Consider the following 19285-nt stretch of genomic DNA (forward strand, 5'->3'; position numbering starts at 1 on the left):
AACCAGGGGCTGAACCCGTGTCCCCTGCATTGAAAGACAGATTCTTAACTACTGGAACACCAGGAAAGTCCTCATCTCACAGTTCTGCTTCATACTGAATCTACTTAATTTGCCTCATCTACCTTTATATCACCAGTGTCTAGGTTATTGACTGAGAGGACCTGTTTATCTACAGCAATAACTTAATTATAAAAAAATAAATTATTTGTAATTATTAGAGGCTATTGAGAGAGTACAAAGAGCATTGTTTTTGTCAGAAAACCAAAAATGTTCATAGCTCTATCACTTAAACACTGTAACTTAGAATGCATATATTAACTTGTCTGAGCCTTAAATTCACTCATCTATAAAATCTGAATTGGGATGGGGTGGGAGGTGGGAAGGAGGCACAAGAGGGAGGGGAAATATGTATACCTGTAGCTAATCCATGTTGCTGTATGGCAGAAACCAACACAAGATTGTAACTATCCTTTAATTAAAAATAAATAAATTAAAAAAAAATCTACAGTAGTAGTGTTAGTCACTCAGTAGTATCTGACTCTTTGCAACCCCATGGACTGTAGTCTGCCAGGCTCCTCTGTCCATGGGATTCTCCAGGCAAGAATATTGGAGTGGGTTACCATTCCCTTCTCCAGAGGATCTTCCTGACCCAGGGATCGAACCCTGGTCTCCTGCACTGCAGATTCTTTACTGTCTGAGCTATAGGGAAGTCCCCCCAAAATAATCTATAATAAAAACCTAAAAAAGGAAGAATAAAAAATCTGGATGATTAAGGCTTAAGGAAAATGAAAATTGAAGCCAGAAACTTCTATTTCTCTTTATTGTATTAGTTACAAATCACCTAGCCCCAAACCCTAGCAGCTTATTCAGAACATATTTATTATCTCACAGTTTCTGTGTCAGAAATTTGGGAGTGGCTTAGCAAAGTGGTTCTTGTCCTGAGTGTTTCATGTGATTTCAGTTACATAAGGGGTTTCAGAGAGGCTCTGCTCACCTAAAGGCTGGACTGGGGCTGAAGGACCTGCTTCCAAGATGGCGCCCTCACATGGCTGTTGGCTGGAGGCCTCAGTTCCTTGCCATTTTGGCCTTTTCATGGATTATCTTTGTGTCATCACACGCTAGTAAAGTAATGCTCAAAATTCTCCAAGCCAGGCTTCAGCAATATGTGAACTGTGAACTTCCTGATGTTCAAGCTGGTTTTAGAAAAGGCAGAGGAACCAGAGAGCAAATTGCCAACATCCGCTGGATCATCAAAAAAGCAAGAGAGTTCCAGAAAAGCATCTATTTCTGCTTTATTGACTATGCCAAAGCCTTTGACTGTGTGGATCACAATAAACTGTGGAAAATTCTGAAAGAGATGGGAATACCAGACCACCTGACCTCCCTCTTGAGAAATTTGTATGCAGGTCAGGAAGCAGCAGTTAGAACTGGACATGGAACAACAGACTGGTTCCAAATAGGAAAAGGAGTACGTCAAGGCTGTATACTGTCACCCTGTTTGTTTAACTTCTATGCAGAGTACATCATGAGAAACGCTGACTGGAAGAAACACAAGCTGGAATCAAGATTGCCGGGAGAAATATCAATAACCTCAGATATGCAGATGACACCACCCTTATGACAGAAAGTGAAGAGGAACTAAAAAGCCTCTTGATAAAGGTGAAAGTGAAGAGTGAAAAAATTGGCTTAAAGCTCAACATTCAGAAAACGAAGATCATGGCATCTTGTCCCATCACTTCATGGGAAATAGATGGGGAAACAGTGGAAACAGTGTCAGACTTTATTTTTCTGGGCTCCAAAATCACTGCAGATGGTGACTGCAGCCGTGAAATTAAAAGACACTTACTCCCTGGAAGGAAAGTTATGACCAACCTAGATAGCATATTGAAAAGCAGAGACATTACTTTGCCAACAAAGGTTCATCTAGTCAAGGGTATGATTTTTCCAGTGGTCATGTATGGATGTGAGAGGTGGACTGTGAAGAAGGCTGAGTGCCGAAGAATTGATGCTTTTGAACTGTAGTATTGGAGAAGACTCTTGAGAGTCCCTTGGACTGCAAGGAGATCCAACCAGTCCATTCTGAAGGAGATTAGCCCTGGGATTTCTTTGGAAGGAATGATGCTAAAACTGAAACTCCAGTACTTTGGCCACCTCATGTGAAGAGTTGACTCATTGGAAAAGAGTCTGATGCTGGGAGGGATTGAGGGCAAGAGGAGAAGGGGAAGACAGAGGATGAGATGGCTGGATGGCATCACTGACTCGATGGACATGAGTCTGAGTGAACTCCGGGAATTGGTGATGGACAGGGAGGCCTGGCGTGCTGTGATTCATGGAGTCGCAAAGAGTCGGACACAACTGAGTGACTGATCTGATCTGAACATGGTAGCAGATTGCAGTATAGATATCAGATGTTTGCTTAAACATTCATGAAACTTCCTAAAAGAATATACTCAGGCTTTAAAAAAAATTAACAATTTCCTGTTGGAGAGCAAGTGGGTGGCTAGAGAAAGTGCAGATTTAACACTGACTAATCTTTTTTGGTTTCTTTGAACTTCCTTTTCCTCTGCTTGTCCTTTAAATGATGGTATTCTCTAGGTCATATCTGTGGGCTTTTTCCTCAATTCATTTTATATATATATATATATATATATATATATATATATATATATATATATAAAATCTTTATAATGATATAAAATTATATATATAATTTTTTAAAAGAACTCTAATCTGCACCTCTATATTCCATTGTCATCTTTTTGTTGACATCTTCTATCTTTTCTTTGTTCCTCTCTTTGTTGATGTCTTCTAAATCTACTTCTTTAGTTAGGCCTCTCTCCTAAAATAATTCCCAGCAAAACATCTGCACCCATATAGGCATAAGAAAATCAAACTCAGTTTTTGAAAAGCAAATATTCTTTATTCTGTAAAATAACTCCACTATCTACTTAGTCACTCAAAGCAAAAAACTGAACCTACAAATGGTTGTACTGAGTGAAGTAAGCCCGACAGAGAAGGACAAATATTGTATATCACTTATATGTGGAATCAAAAAAAAAATGGTGCAAATGAACTTATTTACAAAACAAAAATAAAGTTGTTACAGATGTAGAAAACAATCTTATGGTTGCCAGGGAGGAAATGAGGGGAGGGATAAATTGGGAGATTGGAATTGACAAATACATACTACTGTATATAAAATAGATAACTAAGAAGGATCTGCTATATAACACACAGGGAACTCTAATCAATACTCTGTAATGACCTATATAGGAAAGGAATCTAAAAAAGAGTGAGTTTATGTGTATGTATAACTGATTCACCATGCCGTATAGCCAAAAGTAATACAACATTGTAAATAAATTATATGCCAATAAAAATTTAAAAATATATAACATTAAAAAAAAAAAACGAAAAAAAACCTGAGATGTCTAGAAATTTCTCCTCACTCTGCCTTCCCTCCACTGCAGAATGGTCAGGATAGGTAGTAGGCTAAGGTGGTAGAAAAAAATTTGTGTAATCAAGAGTAATTAAGATGTAAAACTAGGGATGATTGGACATGGAGGCTGCAAAAGTCCTATTGTGCAACTGAAATATTAGTGCAATCAGAGTGTTGTTCACTGACACAAAGCACATGATGAATATTGTTTGATATATCATTAAATAAATACTTTTTGGCCCTCAACATGCCGTATCTTAGCTCACCGATCAGGGATGAAACCTGTGCCCACTGCCATGGAAGTATGAAGTCCAAACTACAGGACCACCAGGAAACTCCCCAGAAGTACTTTTTAAGCCTACAATTGCTAAGTTGCATTCTGTGGTGACTGCTGCTGCTAAATTGCTTCAGTTGTGTCTGACTCTGTGCGACCCCATAGATGGCAGCCCACCAGGCTCCCCTGTCCCTGGGATTCTCCAGACAAGAATACTGGAGTGGATGAGCAGAAAAGCTCAAAAATCAAAAAATGAATATCAAAAGACTACCCCGTCCTCCACGCAAAACCCACCCAAACAGTTTAGTTCTGAGCCTACCATTTCCCTAAAATGTTGATACCAGAAGCTTTAATGTACTTAAAGCTGCAGCAGTAACTGTAGAAAGCACCACACTACAGAGGAAACTCCAGGAAGGGTTCAGCAGCCGCCCACCCAGTCCTGACCACCCCCACCCCAGTAATATGTAAAACCTCCTGTAAAGTTTTTTTATTACGCTAATAAAGGCATACTAGACTCTCTTAAAGATTCATTATGGAAAAAAAAAAGATTCATTATGGACATTCATTTTTATTTATTTATTTATTTTAGACATTCATTTTTAAAACACACCTTGGGAACCTTTCAGAGATTCTGTGCAGAATTTCCCAGCTTCTTAAGAAGCAAACTTTAAAAAGACACATATTTGAAAGTCATGTAAAAATAGAGTTCCATGAAACACACTTTGAGAAATGGAGAACATCTGTAAGGAAACTGAAAAACCTAGGAAGGAAACCCACTTCTGCGGAAATGTTACAGATTTAAAATATTAACAAAACTGCAAATGTTTGACAGGTGGCAGGTCTCTTATAGGTGCGAAAATTCTGCCCAAGCAAACTTTCAAAAATCAGGTGAAGCTAGACGAGGTTGAATCAAGAAATCCTTACTCATTGTCCATGTTTTATGGTAATCAGGAAATTAGCCAACCATTTGAGTGGCTGGGATAAAGTCTCTTTAATAGATAAAGGGGTTAGGCACCAAGTCACGTCTGACTCTTTGCTATCCCATGGACTATAGACCACGAGGCTCCTCTGTCCATGGGATTTCCGTGGCAAGAAGACTGGATTGGGTTGCCATTTCCTTCTCCAGGGATCTTCCCAACCCAGGGATTGAACCTGCATCTCCTGCATTGACAGGTGGATTCTTTACCACTGAGCCACCAGGGAAGCCAATAGACATAGATTCTCATTCTAACTATACTCCCTCTAGTTATGACAGTTATCCTGGTTATCAACAGATTAGGGAAACTTTAAGGTAATTTCAGCACCCAGAAAAGTGAAGTCCTACTAAATGCAATGATATTGCAAAGGAATGATATAAGCATCTGAATGCGAAGTTCCAAAGAATAGCAAGAAGAGATAAGAAAGCTTTCCTCAGCAATCAATGCAAAGAAATAGAGGAAAACAACAGAATGGGAAAGACTAGAGATCTCTTCAAGAAAATTAGAGATACCAAGGGAACATTTCATGCAAAGATGGGCTTGATAAAGGACAGAAATGGTATGGACCTAACAGAAGCAGAAGATATTAAGAAGAGGTGGCAAGAATACACAGAAGAACTGTACAAAAAAGATCTTCACGACCAAGATAATCACGATGGTGTGATCACTCACCTAGAGCCAGACATCCTGGAATGTGAAGTCAAGTGGGCCTCAGAAAGCATCACCAGGAACAAAGCTAGTGGAGGTGATGGAATTCCAGTTGAGCTATTGCAAATCCTGAAAGATGATGCTGTGAAAGTGCTGCACTCAATATGCCAGCAAATTTGGAAAACTCAGCAGTGGCCACAGGACTGGAAAAGATCAGTTTTCATTCCAATCCCGAAGAAAGGCAATGCCAAAGAATGCTCAAACTACCGCACAATTGCACTCATCTCACAAGCTAGTAATGTTCAAAATTCTCCAAGTCAGGCTTCAGCAATACATGAACCATGAACTTCCAGATGCTCAAGCTGGTTTTAGAAAAGGCAGAGGAACCAGAGATCAAATTGCCAACATCTGCTGGATCATGGAAAAAGCAAGAGAATTCCAGAAAAACATCTATTTCTGCTTTATTGACTATGCCAAAGCCTGTGACTGTGTGGATCACAATAAACTGTGGAAAAGAAAGAGATGGGAATACCAGACCACCTGACCTGCCTCTTGAGAAACCTATATGCAGGTCAGGAAGCAACAGTTAGAACTGGACACGGAACAACAGACTGGTTCCAAATAGGAAAAGGAGTACATCAAGGCTGTATATTGTCACCCTGCTTATTTAACTTCTATGCAGAGTACATCATGAGAAACACTGGGCTGGAGGAAGCACAAGCTGAAATCAAGATTGCCGGGAGAAATATCAATAACCTCAGATATGCAGATGACACCACCCTTATGGCAGAAAGTGAAGAGGAACCAAAGAGCCTCTTGATGAAAGTGAAAGAAGAGAGTGAAAAAGTTGGCTTAAAGCTCAACATTCAGAAGGAAATGGCAACCCACTCCAGTATTCTTGCCTGGAAAAGTCCATGGACAGAGGAGCCTGGCTGGCTGCAGTCCATGGGGTTACATGACTGAGCATGTGTGCACGAGGGTGGAGGGTCACAGGTTGGTAGCAATAAACTGGTAGAACTAAAAAAAAAAAAAAAAGCTCAACATTCAGAAAACGAAGATCATGGCATCCAGTCCCATCACTCAATGGCAAATAGATGGGGAAACAGTGGAAACAGTGTCAGACTTTATTTTGGGGGGCTCCAAAATCACTGCAGATGGTGACTGCAGCCATGAAATTAAAAGACGCTTACTCCTTGGAAGGAAAGTTAAGACCAACCTAGATAGCATATTCAAAAGCAGAGATATTACTTTGCCAACAAAGGTCCATCTAGTCAAGGCTATGGTTTTTCCAGTGGTCATGTATGGATGTGAGAGTTGGACTGTGAAGAAAGCTGAGCACTGAAGAATTGATGCTTTTGAACTGTGGTGTTGGAGAAGACTCTTGAGAGTCCCTTGGACTGCAAGGAGTCCATTCTAAAGGAGATCAGTCCTGGGTGTTCTTTGGAAGGAATGATGCTAAAGCTGAAACTCCAGTGCCTTGGCCACCTCATGCGAAGAGTTGACTCATTGGAAAAGACTCTGATGCTGGGAGGGACTGGGGGCAGGAGGAGAAGGGGATGACAGAGGATGAGATGGTCGGATGGCATCACCAACTCGATGGCCGTGAGTTTGAGTGAACTCCGGGAGTTGGTGATGGACAAGGAGGCCTGGCGTGCTGCAATTCATGGGGTCACAAAGAGTTGGACACAACTGAGTGACTGAAATGAACTAAAATGCAGTGAAATGCTTGGTGACTTGAGATAATGGGAAAATTGGGATTACAACTGTTCTACGGTATAGAAAAATATATATAATTACTGATGCCAAAAGCTCAGTCTCTGTACACTGATGATGAATCAAATATCGGATGCAAAGTTTTGGGTGAAGTAGGAAAGGATTGCTTGGGACTTCCCTTGTGGTCCAGTGGTTAAGACTCAGACCTTCTAATGCAAGGGGTGCAGGTTTGATCTCTGGTCAGGGAAACAAGGTCTCATGTGACTGCCTCGTGGTGCGGTGGAAAAAAAATAAAGGTGACCTTTATTACTTTGCCAGACAAAGCAGGGACACAGCAGGCTCCTACCTTTAAAAACTATGTGTCCCAACTTGGAGAGGTTATTGAGAAATTTTGTAACAATACTTCCCAAGGGTGGGGTTGCTGACAAGATTAGAGTTCTATCGGATCTCAGGTGGTCTCCTAATCTTAATGAGCTTCTCTGGTCCCTTTAGTCTTGCCTAGGGTGGTTTCTTGGCTGCTCCTCCCTTGATTAGCATCTTGTTAGAATCTGCCCTTTGGAACTTAGGGAAGGTCGTGGAGGTTGGAGTCTTGCCTACCATAGATGGGGGAGCTAACAAAAGAGGCCTGGTACCCGACAGTCTCACAGAGTCCTACTCAAGTTTCATTACCCACCACAATAAAAAAAAGTCTGAGTTTATAAATTTCCATGAGCTTCCCTGGTGGCTCAGACAGTAAAGAATCTGCCTGCCATGAGGGAGACCTGGATTTGATTTCTGGGTCGGGAAGATCCCCTGGAGGAGGAAATGGCAACCCTCTCCAATATTCTTGCCAGGAAAATCCCATGGACAGAGGAGCCTGGTGGGCTACATTCCAGGGGTCACAAAGAGTCAGACATGACTGAGCAGGCATGCACGCACTTGTGGTGGGGCACAGCCTCCCGGTTGTGGCGGGCTTCAGTAGTTGTGGCTCCCAGGCTCTAGAGTTCAGGTCAATGGTTATGGTGTAGACAAGCTTTGGTTGCTCCAGGTCATGTGGGATCTTCCCAGACCAGGGATAGAACCCATGTCTCCTGCAGTGACAGGAGAATTCTTTACCACTGAGCTACCAGGGAAGCCATGACCCATGCTTTTAAAATTCTTGAAGATAAAATGTTTCTCAGCTGACTTCTACAGTCAGCCAAGTTGTCTAATATCAGTGGGAATAAAGACATTTTTGACATGCAAAGTATCAAAAAAAGTGATTTTCCATGCTCTCTCAGAAAGCCACCAGAGCATTTGCTACATCAAAATGAGGAACTAAATCATAAAAGGAGAATGCTTGGAATTCAGAACACAAGTAAGTCAACACAGAAGGGAAGGGGGAAAAATTCACAGGATGATAGTGAAGGGAGAGCCCAGGGCAACAGAAAGTAATGATCTAGTTTGGAGAAGAGGGGTACAAAGATCCAGAAGAAGGTATCCAGGAGAATGTATCCAAGAAAAAAAAATTCCAATTTTCTTACATCCTTGCCAACATTGGATAATGAAAAAACACACTCATGTGTATCTTCCCTTTATTCTCAACCTGCTTTTCTATTTTACTTTTGACACTAGAGGTGTGGGGTTTTGACACATCAAGTAACTCTCTCATTCTCGGTACTCACTATCAGGTATTCCACAAATCTAATTCAGTTCTGATACTATCTCATGTCAGAGCCCACTGGTTAAGGGCTCAGTCTCTTGAGACTGCCCCCACTTTAGAAATCAGTTGAAAGTCCAGGTTGGGCTTCCCTGCTGGTCCAGGGATTAAGAATCCGTCTGTCAATGTAGTTCGATCCCTGGTCAGGGAAGATATCGCATGTCTCGGGGCAACTAAGCCTGTGCACCACAACTACTGAAGCCGGAGCGCCTAGAACCTGTGCTCCCCAACAAGAGAAACCATTGCAAATGAGAAGCCTGAGCACTACAAGAAAGAGTAGCCCCTGCTCAATCCAACTAGAAAAAGCCCAAGCACCGCAATGAAGACCCAGTCAAAAATAATCTTAAAGAAAAAAAAAAAAAAAAGTCCAGATTGTTACCTGTGCTTCTTGTAAACTGAGTATAAATTTGAGATTCCCTTGATTCCTAGACTCTTGGGGTTCCATTAATTTGCTAGAGTAGCAGTTCACAGTATCCGGGAAGCCAAATGACTTACTAGATAACCGGCTTATTAACCAAGGATATTAAAGGAGGCAAATGAACAGCCTGATGAAGACATATACAGGGTGAGAACTGGGAAGGTCCTGAACCCCGAGGCTTCTGTTCTGGTGGAGTTTGGGGTGTGCCCACCCTCCTGGGATATGGTTACTTTCTGGCTCACCAATATGAAAGCTCTTGGAAACCCCTCTTTTTGAATTTTTATGAAGGCATCATTCAGTTCAGTTCAGTTCAGTCGCTCAGTTGTGTCCGACTCTTTGCGACCCCATGAACTGCAGCATGCCAGGCCTCCTTGTCCATCACCATTTCCCAGAGTTCACTCAAACTCACGTCTGGCAGAATTGACTAAATCATGGTCCACAGTGATTGAACTAAATTCTCTCCAGCTTCTTTCCCTCAAGGTCAGGGGCTGAACTGAAAGTTCCAGGCTTCTAGTCACATGATTGATATTCCCAGAAGCAAGACTTCAGCTTTAAATGACCTAGGGGGATTCCAAAAGTCACATGATAACTATAACAAGGAACACCTTTATTGTGCTCTGACACTTGGGAGTTTCAGAGGGTTTTAGGAGCTTTGTAACAGGAACAGAATGAGGACTAAATATATATTTCTTATTCTAAATCACTATGTCACACTGGGTATGATCAATCTCTTAAACATTTGACAGTCTGATGGATGAACAACAGCACTTCTATTTCTAATTCTTTATTTGTAATTTATTTTTTAACAATTTACTTTATTTTATTCCCTGGTGGCTCAGACAGTAAAGCGTCTGCCTCCAATGCTGGAGACCCGTGTTCAATCCCTGGGTCAGGAAGATTTCCTGGAGAAGGAAATGGCAACCCACTCCAGTACTCTTGCCTGGAAAATCCCATGGATGGAGGAGCCTGGTAGGCTACAGTCCATGGGGTCGAAAAGAGTCAGACACGACTGAGCGACTTCACTTCACTTTATTTTATTTTGGCTGCTCTGAGTTTTTGTCACTGTACAGGCTTTTCTCTAGTTTCGGTGAGTGGAGACTACTCTTTGTTGCCGTGTTCCGGCTTCTCACCGCGTTGGCTTCTCTTGTTGTGGCGCACAGTAATTGTGTCGCACAGGCTTAGTTGCTTGGCAGCATGTAGAATATTCTCAGACCAGGGATAGAACTCACGCTTCCTGAGTTGGCAGGCAAACTCTTATCCACTGTACCACCAGGAAGTCCTAATTCTAGTTCTTTAATTTGCAATTTCCAGCATTTTGTGTGTGGGTGTTCATTGACTGTCTTCTGGAAATTGTGTTTTGCTCTTGAGGAGGAAGAAATTTCCCTCTATTCTTCTAGCTTCTTCAGGCTGGCCAAAGAAATACACTGACATGGGACAGATAACAGGAGAAAATTAAAAGTTCAGTAACGTGTACATGGGAGTGTTAGTTGCTAGGTCGTGTTCGACTCTTTGTGACCCCATGGGCTGTGGACCACCAGGCTTCTCTGTCCATGGAATTCTCCAAGCAAGAATACTGGAGTGGGTAGCCATTCCCTTCTCCAGGGGATCTTTCTGACCCAGGCATCGAATCAGGGTCTCAAGCATTGCAGGCAGATTCACCAGGGACACCCATATTCACAGGACTTGCCCAGGAAAACAGAATAACTGACCCAAGTGGCTGAAGCCCTAATTTTAAATACCATCATCGGCTAAAGACAAAAGAAGAGGCTGGAAGTAGTGATTTGGGATCTCAAAGGGGAGGAAGGCAATTCACATGGAAATGGAAACTGAATGGTAAACAGAAGTTTTTCCAGGCTATGCATAGACATCGGAACACCGAGTGTATTCTCATCTCTGGGACCTGCCTAGTCTCCACCACACCCTCAGCGCTTCTTTGCAGATATTTCTGGTGATAGCTCTATTCTGGGAATAGGAGCTATATACATTTCTTAAGGCAGTTAGAGGAAAGGTCAAAGTTTTTTCTTGAGTCTTTTGGGCTTTGATTGCAGCTTGAACTAATCCACATGCCAAAGAGAATTTTAGGACATGCTCTTCTACAATCCTTTGCCCCACGCCTCCCCTACTTTTTTTCCTATTGGTTTGTCTTCACTCTATTAATTTATGAGGAAGTGTTGCAGATTTCTGTTTCCTTGGAGGCTCAGACAGTAAAGAATCTGCCTGTAATGAGGGAGACTCAGGTTCAATCTCTGGGTCACTAAGATCCCCTGGAGAAGGGAATACCCCTGTATTCTTGCCTGGAGAAATTCATGCACAGAGGAGCCTGGTGGGCTACAGTCCTTGGAATCATAGAGTCGGACATGACTGAGAGACTAGCACTTTGCATTTTAGAGAAAACATCTATATTTCTCATTTGTGATTTTTCCCGGTCTCTTGACTTTATTGAAACCAAGCTGGATCGTGTGGGGCCTTCCTAGGTACAAAAGCCCCTCTGTGTCCCCCTTGTTTCTTGTTTGTTAGAAAAAGGATTGAGTCTCCAAGCTCTCCCCTGACTTTCAAAGACCAGATTTCAGCAGTTACTAATTAGGAAGCTGAGGGAGTGCAGAAACTAAGGAAAAGCAGTCAAGAAGCAATAGTCCCTTCCCAGGCGGCTCAGTGGTAAAGAATCCACTTGCAACGCAGAAGACACTGAAGCCTAAGGTTCAATCCCTGAGTCAGGAAGATGCCTTAGAGGAGGAAATGGCAACCCACTCCAGTATTCTTGCCTGAAAAACCCCATGGAGAGAGGAGCCTCGTGGGCTACAGTCCATGGGGTCGCAAAGAGTCAGACTCCACTGAGCAACTAAACAACAAAGAGCCTTCCGTCCTCCTCAAGGGATTTGCCTGCTCAGTTGCTCAGCTGCATCCGACTCTGACCCCATGAACGGTAGCCTGCTGGCTCCTCTGTCCGTGGGGATTTTCAGGCAAGAATACTGGAGTGGGTTGCCATTTCCTTGCCAGGGGATCATCCCAACTCAGGGATCTAACCTGCATCTCGTGTGTGTGTGTGTGTGTGTGTGTGTGGTGTGTATATATAACAATCCAATGCATATCTTTGAATTGCTCTGCAGAAAATAGAACCCCAGCCCAGCTGAAGGATGCTGAACACAAACATGTGGACTCTAGACGGGTTGGAACCAGAAGGTTGATGACTTAGTTTCTGAAGCACCACCCTGTTACTTCATCACCAACCAATCAGAAAAAAGTCATGCCCTCTGCAGCCCTCACCCCAAATGGTGCCTTTAAAAACTCTTTCCTGAAAGCCATCGGGGAGTTCTGGTCTTTGGGATTGAGCCGCTCCATCTCCTCCCTCCATACTCTGCAATAAACGCTGTCCTTTCCCCTCACACAACTTGGAGGCAGTAAATCGACTTTGCTGCGGGACCGGCGAGCGGATCCAAGTTCAATTCGGTAACGTTATGAGTTTTCTTAAGAGGAATTTAAAATTTTACGTAGTCAGATATATAATTTCTAGTTTATATGGCATGCTGATGAAGATACTTTTTTTATGGGGACTGATATTATGAATTATAATAAGGAATATATATTGGGATTTTGTTCCCTTTTTAAGGCTGCCCTTATAAAACCGTTGGAATTTCCTTAGTGATGAGAGAGATAAAGGTGTTTTGCTATGTTAATGAGGCAACTTTAGGAATGCCCTTATGTCGCCTAAGGATAAGGGCTGGTTGCCAAGGGAGATACACTGTGTTTGTAGGGTTGGTACTTTATCCTTTTAACACTTGGACCTTCTAGGAGGGGTTGTTGCTGTTCAGTTGCTAAATCGTGTCCGACTCTTTTGCTACCCCCATGCAATGCAGCACGCCAGGCTTCCCTGTCCTTCACCACCTCCAGGAGCTTGCTCAAACTCATGTCCATCGAGTTGGTGATGCCATCCAACCCTCTCATTCTCTCTCATCGCTTTCTTTTCCTGCATTCAATCTTTCTGAGTATCAGAAAGAGCCAGTGAGTTGGCTCAGCGGTAAAGAATCTGCCTGCCTATTCAGGAGACGCAGGTTCAGTCCCTGGCTCGGGAAGATACGCTGGAGGAGGATATAGCAACTAATGGCAACCCACTCCAGTATTCTTGCCTGGAAAATCCCATGGATGGAGGATCCTGGCAGGCTACAGTCCATGGGGTCCCAAAGAGTCAGACACGACTGAGGGAGTGAGCACTCACGCACGTGTGTGTTGGTTGGGGCCAGGGGCGGGGATGGGGGGAGGTGGTAGAACTCCCCGCCAACAGTGGAATTGGGTCCAGAACCTAATTTTGGGACCCCCGGAATGGAGGCTAGCCCACTTTGAAACTTCTGTCAGCCCTCACATAAACAGGAAATGCCCCAGGGTCCAAGAAACCTAACATAGACCAGTCACAATCCTCCCACCACGCTTACCTAACCCTAGAAAATAAGCTTGCAAGTCTTACAAGAAAACCCCTGAGCTCCCAATCATTAATGCCTTGTTTACAAGTTGCTGCTTCTAATGCTTTATAAAACTCACTCTAGCCTAGACATCCTGGGGAAGAGGGTTCCATAGCTTCTGAGGCTCTGTATTCCCCCAATTTATGGTTTGTTTTCCCTTTGTGTAAAGAGCATCAAACTGGTTACTAAGTTTTTTTTTTAATAATTTAAAAAAATAATTTATTTTTGGCTGCCCTGGGTCTTCATTGCTGTGCATGGTTTTCTCTAGTTGAGGAAGCTACTCTCTAGTTGTAGTGCTCCGGCTTCTTGGTGCATGAGTACTCTTTCTGTATGTGTAGTCAAGGGTATGGTTTTTCCAGTAATCATGTGACAATGTGAGAGTTGGACCAAAACCAAAGAATTGATGCTTTTGAATTGTGCTGCTGGAAAAGACTCTTGAGAGTCCCTTGGAATGCAAGGAGATCAAACCAGTCAATCCTAAAGGAAATCAACCCTGAATATTTATTGGAAGGACTGATGCTGAAGCTGAAGCTCCAATACTTTGTTCTCCAACGTGGGGAGGATGAGTTGACAAGCGAGATAGAGTAGACTCACTGTTGTTAGTTAAAAGAGCCCCTTTGGGATGCTGGTCATGCGTTTATAGTCTTTAACCTGCCCTATTGTGTGGCATTTCCCCACTGAACTGAGTTGGTAAGGTGCTGGCTTGGAGTATGCTGCTGCTGCTGCTGCTGCTAAGCCGCTTCAGTCATGTCCGACTCTGTGCGACCCCATAGATGGCAGCCCACCAGGCTCCCCCGTCCCTGGGATTCTCCAGGCAAGAACACTGGACTGGGTTGCCATTTCCTTCTCCAATGCATGAAAGTGAAAAGTGAAAGTGAAGTCACTCGGTCGTGTCCGACTCCCAGCGACCCCATGGACTGCAGCCTACCAGGTTCCTCCGTCTGTGGGATTTTCCAGGCAAGAGTACTGGAGAGGGGTGCCATTGCCTTCTCCATGGAGTATGCTAACAGCCAGTTTCAGAATTCTGGCAGATGAGAGCAATAAAAGGATTTGAGGGACAGAAAAGTTTTAGATGAGTCTATCTCTGAGTTGGATAAGAAAGAAAATGAAGAAAGGAAGAGGGCTGGTGGGTTGGGGAAAGTCAGAAAGGTCACTGAATTGAATCTTGATAAGATCATTATACAGGTTTTGTTGTTCAATCGCTCAATCATGTCCAGGTTTTTGGGACCCCATGGACTGCAGCACACCAGTCTTCCTTGTCCTTTACCAACTCCTGGAGCTTGCTCAAACTGATGTCCATTGAATCAGTGATGCCATTTATCCCAATTTATCCCCACCCTCATCATTCTTCATTTTCAGAATTTTCTCAGATTTCTCACATGCTTTTTCTACTAAATAAACTTTAGAATAATTTTGTAAGAGTTCTTAAAGAGCCAGCAGAATTTTCAAAGTGTCACTGGTCAAAGTCTAAATACCAGATAAAAAAGGTAGCCCTTCCTCTATGCTCCAATTACGTGTTAACCTCATGGATCCATTTTTTCCCAGTCAGGTTTCTGGAATTACTAGTGTAGACTCATTTTTCTATTTATTTATTTTTAAAAAAATTTTCTATAGCTGTCCAACTTGGCATGTGGGCTTTAACTTCCCCGACAGGGATGAAACCTGCACCCCCTGCATTGAGAGCACAGAGTCTTACTACTGGACCACCAGGGAAGTCCCTCATTATTCTTTTCTTTATCTTTTGTTGCTCAACTCCTTTGCAGGCCTTTGCTAAGGCCACCAATGGGCTCTCTTCAATATTTAACTTCTTTTACCTATTTGCATTGTTCATATGTTTGAGCACATTATACTTGGAACTCTACGATATGCAAGACCTATTCTCTCCTGGTTCCCTTCTTCCCAGCTTTCTTCTCAGGCATTCCTTTCTTTGTCCACCACTGAATTATTAATGTTTCATAAGATTATCAGCTCTCATTCATTCATTCACTTATTCAGTAGATTGAGTAAAACCAATTTGGTAATCAGTTCAGTTCAGTTCAGTTCAGTTGCTTAGTCATGTCCGCATGGACTGCAGTACCTCAGGCTTCCCTGTTCATCACCAACTCCCGGAGCTTGCTCAAACTCATATCCATTGAGTCGGTGATGCCATCCAACCATCTCATCCTCTGTTGTCCCCTTCTCTTCCCACCTTCAATCACCCCCAGCATCAGGGTCTTTCCAAATGAGTCAGTTCTTCCCATCAGGTGGCCAAAGTATTAGAGTTTCAGCTTCAGCATCAGTCCTTCTAATGACTATTCAGGACTGATTTCCTTTAGGATGGACTGGTTGGATTTCCTTGCCATCCAAGGGACTCTCAAGTCTTCTCCAACACCGTAGTTCAAAAGGATCAGTTCGTCAGTGCTCAGCTTTCTTTATAGTCCAACTCTCACATCCATACATGACTACTAGAAAAACCATAGCCTTGACTAGACGGACCTTTGTTGGCAAAGTAATGTCTCTGCTTTTTAATATGCTGTATAGCAGTAAATGGGCTTCCCTTGTGGTTCAGCTGGTAAAGAATCTGCCTACAATGTGGGAAACATGGGTTCGATCCCTGGGTTGGGAAGATCCCCTGGAGAAGGGAAAGGCTACCCACTCCAATATTCTGGCCTGGAGAATTCCATGGGGCCGCAAAGAGTCGGACATGACTGAAAAGACTTTCACTTTCACTTTTTCACTTATATAGCAGTAAATAAAACAGACCCTGTCTTTGCTTTCACAGTGATCACACATTAGGTTTCCCATACTATATCAACACACTTCCTGGGACATCTCATTCATTTCTATGGCTTCAACTACACCTATAATCAGAAGTGATCATCATAATATATTAACAATGGAATCATCCATACACCAACTAAATCAGAACAGAGTATCAACCAATCAGACTGTCTGGTTGTAAGCTGTTGGAGTGGCTGAATAAGCTCAACCTTTAATATGTAAATATGATTTACATATTAAATGGTAGTCTGGTAGTAACAGGACAGATTGGAACCTCCAGACCACTCAAATTCCAGCTGCATGACCTGGGGCAAATTACTTCACCTGTTAGTGCTTCAGTTCCCTCTCCTATAGAATGAGATAATGTACCTACATCACAGGGTTGTTATATGAGTCATACAATATAATACATATAAAGCATTTAGAACAGCCTGGAATATATAAGCACTCAATAAATGATAGTTATTATTATTTATTATTTCACAACTATGTTTCCTTTTCTTTTTCAATAATTTACTTATTTATTTTTGGCTGTGCTGGATCTTCAGTTCTTCGAGGGCTTTCTCTCGTTGTGGTAAGCGGGGGCTACTCAAGTTGTGGTGCATGGGCTTTTCATTGAGGTGGCTTCTCTTGTTGTGCAGCACAGGCTCTAGAAAGTGCAGGCTTCAGTAGTTGTGATTCCCACAAAGGCTCAGTAGTTGTGGTACACGGGCTTCACTGATCCATGGCAGGTGGGATCTTCCTGGATCAGGGAACGAACCCATCTGTCCTGCATCGGCAGGCAGATTCTATACCACTGAGCCACCAGGGAAGTCCAGAGTCATTTTATTTTGTACTAAAATACTTATGAAATGTCATCTTTGTGTGAACCAATGTGAAAACATTTCATTAGGAATTGAAACTTTTCTAGTTAGGAGAAAAAGTGTTGGAGTTTGTAATCCAAGATTTTATTCTCTCCTTGACTGATTCTGTTTTTTAGACCCTAGTTCAACTTCACCAATTTTCATGAAGGCCTTTGCAAACTTCTGTAGCTCACTGATTTTGATATGCTTTATCCCTCTTGGCTTAATTTCAGATTCAGATCTCATCTATGATAAAGGGTACATGAAGCTCCCTTGGGATTTAAAAGTAGAAGGAAAAAGAAACCAAACTGCGTAGACCATGACAGCTTTAAAACCCTAGGGGCAGAATTTGATTAACCCCCAGAGGTGGTTATTTGTACTGGGTAGGTTTCATGGTCCAAAGATTAGGACAGCTTGTTAAGCATCAAGCTAGGCCAGCCTTTCTGCCTGTCTTCCTGATGGCCTGTGACTTCACAGACATGATCTGTCCAGAGCTGACTCTCCCTACAGCTAACTCTCCCAGTCCTGAAGATCATACTTTTCCTGGCCTCTCAGCCAAGATTTGGGATAAAGCCTGAACCCCAGGACACTTCATTATCTCTTTTTGGCTCCCATAAACTCTTATCTTCACCTTATAGAGTGTACACTCTCTTCTTGCCAGAGTTCTGATTTGTTATGAAGACAATCGGAAATATATATATATATATAAACTTATTTTACATTATAGTCGATTAACAATGTTGTGATAGTTTCAGGTGGATAGTAAAGGGACTCAGCCATACATATCCATGTATACTTTCTCCTCCCCCACCATACTTCTCTCATCCAGGCTGCCACATAGCACTGAGTAGAGTTCTCTGCGCTATACAGTATGCCCTTGTTGCTTATCCATTTTATTATTATTATTTTATTTATTTGGCTTTTCCAGACCTTAGTTTTGGTATTCAGGACCTTTAGCTGTGGCTTGCAGACTCTTAGTTGTGGCATGCTGGATCTTATTTGCGGTATGTGTGATCTAGTTCCCTGACCCCTGTCCTCTGCATTTGGAGCATGGAGTCTTTACCACGGGACCACCAGAGAAATCCCTATCCATTTAAAATATATCAGTGTGTACATGTCGATCCCAAACTCCCTAACTGTCCCTTTTCTCTATCCTCCCCTCGTGGAAATACATTCTTGTTCTTCCCAGATTTTGTAGGCATTGGCAATATTTGTGATTGTATTTGTGGACCGGCATATGAATGCATGAATTAGTGAGTTGTGGCTTACACAGCCAGGAATCCACAGATAGCCCAGCCCCTCTCAGCTTGTACACCTGTGTGGAATGGAAACTGGGGACAATTTTTGCGTACCTAGCTCTGCAGGGCCAGCAGAAAAACCAGGATACCATACTGCAGGGTGACTACCCAGAACCTGTCTTTAAGTCACATGACCGTCCCACGCTGCCAAGTATTAGAGATGGCCAAGCTGTCAAAAAAAAATACTTCGTCCAAGCATCTACTCTATTTTTCTTTTTACTTGAGGCTAGATGTGGGTTTCTGAGCTAGAAGATCCAGGAAGGATGTTTATGAATAGAGAAAAATTGTTGAAGATGAGAATCTAAAGGGTTTATTAACTTTATCACCTTCAGTAACTTAAAAGAAAAGAGAAAAAGGGGGGGATGGGCTTCCACTTTGGACTGGAGAGAACAGGGCATCAAGAAACAAACCCCACCCCCCAACCCCCAAAAAAAGCAGAAACCAACACAATTCTGTAAAGCAATTATTCTTCAATTAAAAAATGAATAAATTTGAAAAAAAGAAGCAAACTAGTCAGTATCTCTTGATTGAATTTTCTCTTGATAACTGATGCTTTCTTTCACTTTATGCTACAACTTAATATCGTAAAAAAACCTAGTAAGTGGTGTGGAACTCTTCCTGGGCTTATGATAGTACACTGTGCTATGCACAACCTGGTAGGATAAAACCACACTTGCTGTAGACAATATACTCTTGGTAGAGGAGCGAATTATTCTACCAGTTTTCTGTGAAGGCAAGGTTGGTGGGTCAGTCATGTTCTCTGGCAGGTAAATGGCAGGGGTAT

General features: G+C 42.5%; 1 protein-coding gene across 2 annotated transcripts in view; it reads left to right on the forward strand.

Annotated features, from left to right (window-relative positions):
- Positions 1 to 12436: 12436 nt before the first annotated feature.
- Positions 12437 to 19285, forward strand: part of RIMKLB (ribosomal modification protein rimK like family member B) — a 134727-nt gene continuing 127878 nt past the window's right edge. For both annotated transcript variants that reach the window (XM_055570076.1, XM_055570069.1), the window contains exon 1: positions 12437 to 12594. The gene's annotated coding sequence lies outside the window, so the exon portion shown is untranslated. The remainder of the gene's footprint in view (positions 12595 to 19285) is intronic.

Source organism: Bubalus kerabau, chromosome 1 (genome assembly GCF_029407905.1).
Source record: "Bubalus kerabau isolate K-KA32 ecotype Philippines breed swamp buffalo chromosome 1, PCC_UOA_SB_1v2, whole genome shotgun sequence".
Classification (NCBI taxonomy): domain Eukaryota; kingdom Metazoa; phylum Chordata; class Mammalia; order Artiodactyla; family Bovidae; genus Bubalus; species Bubalus kerabau.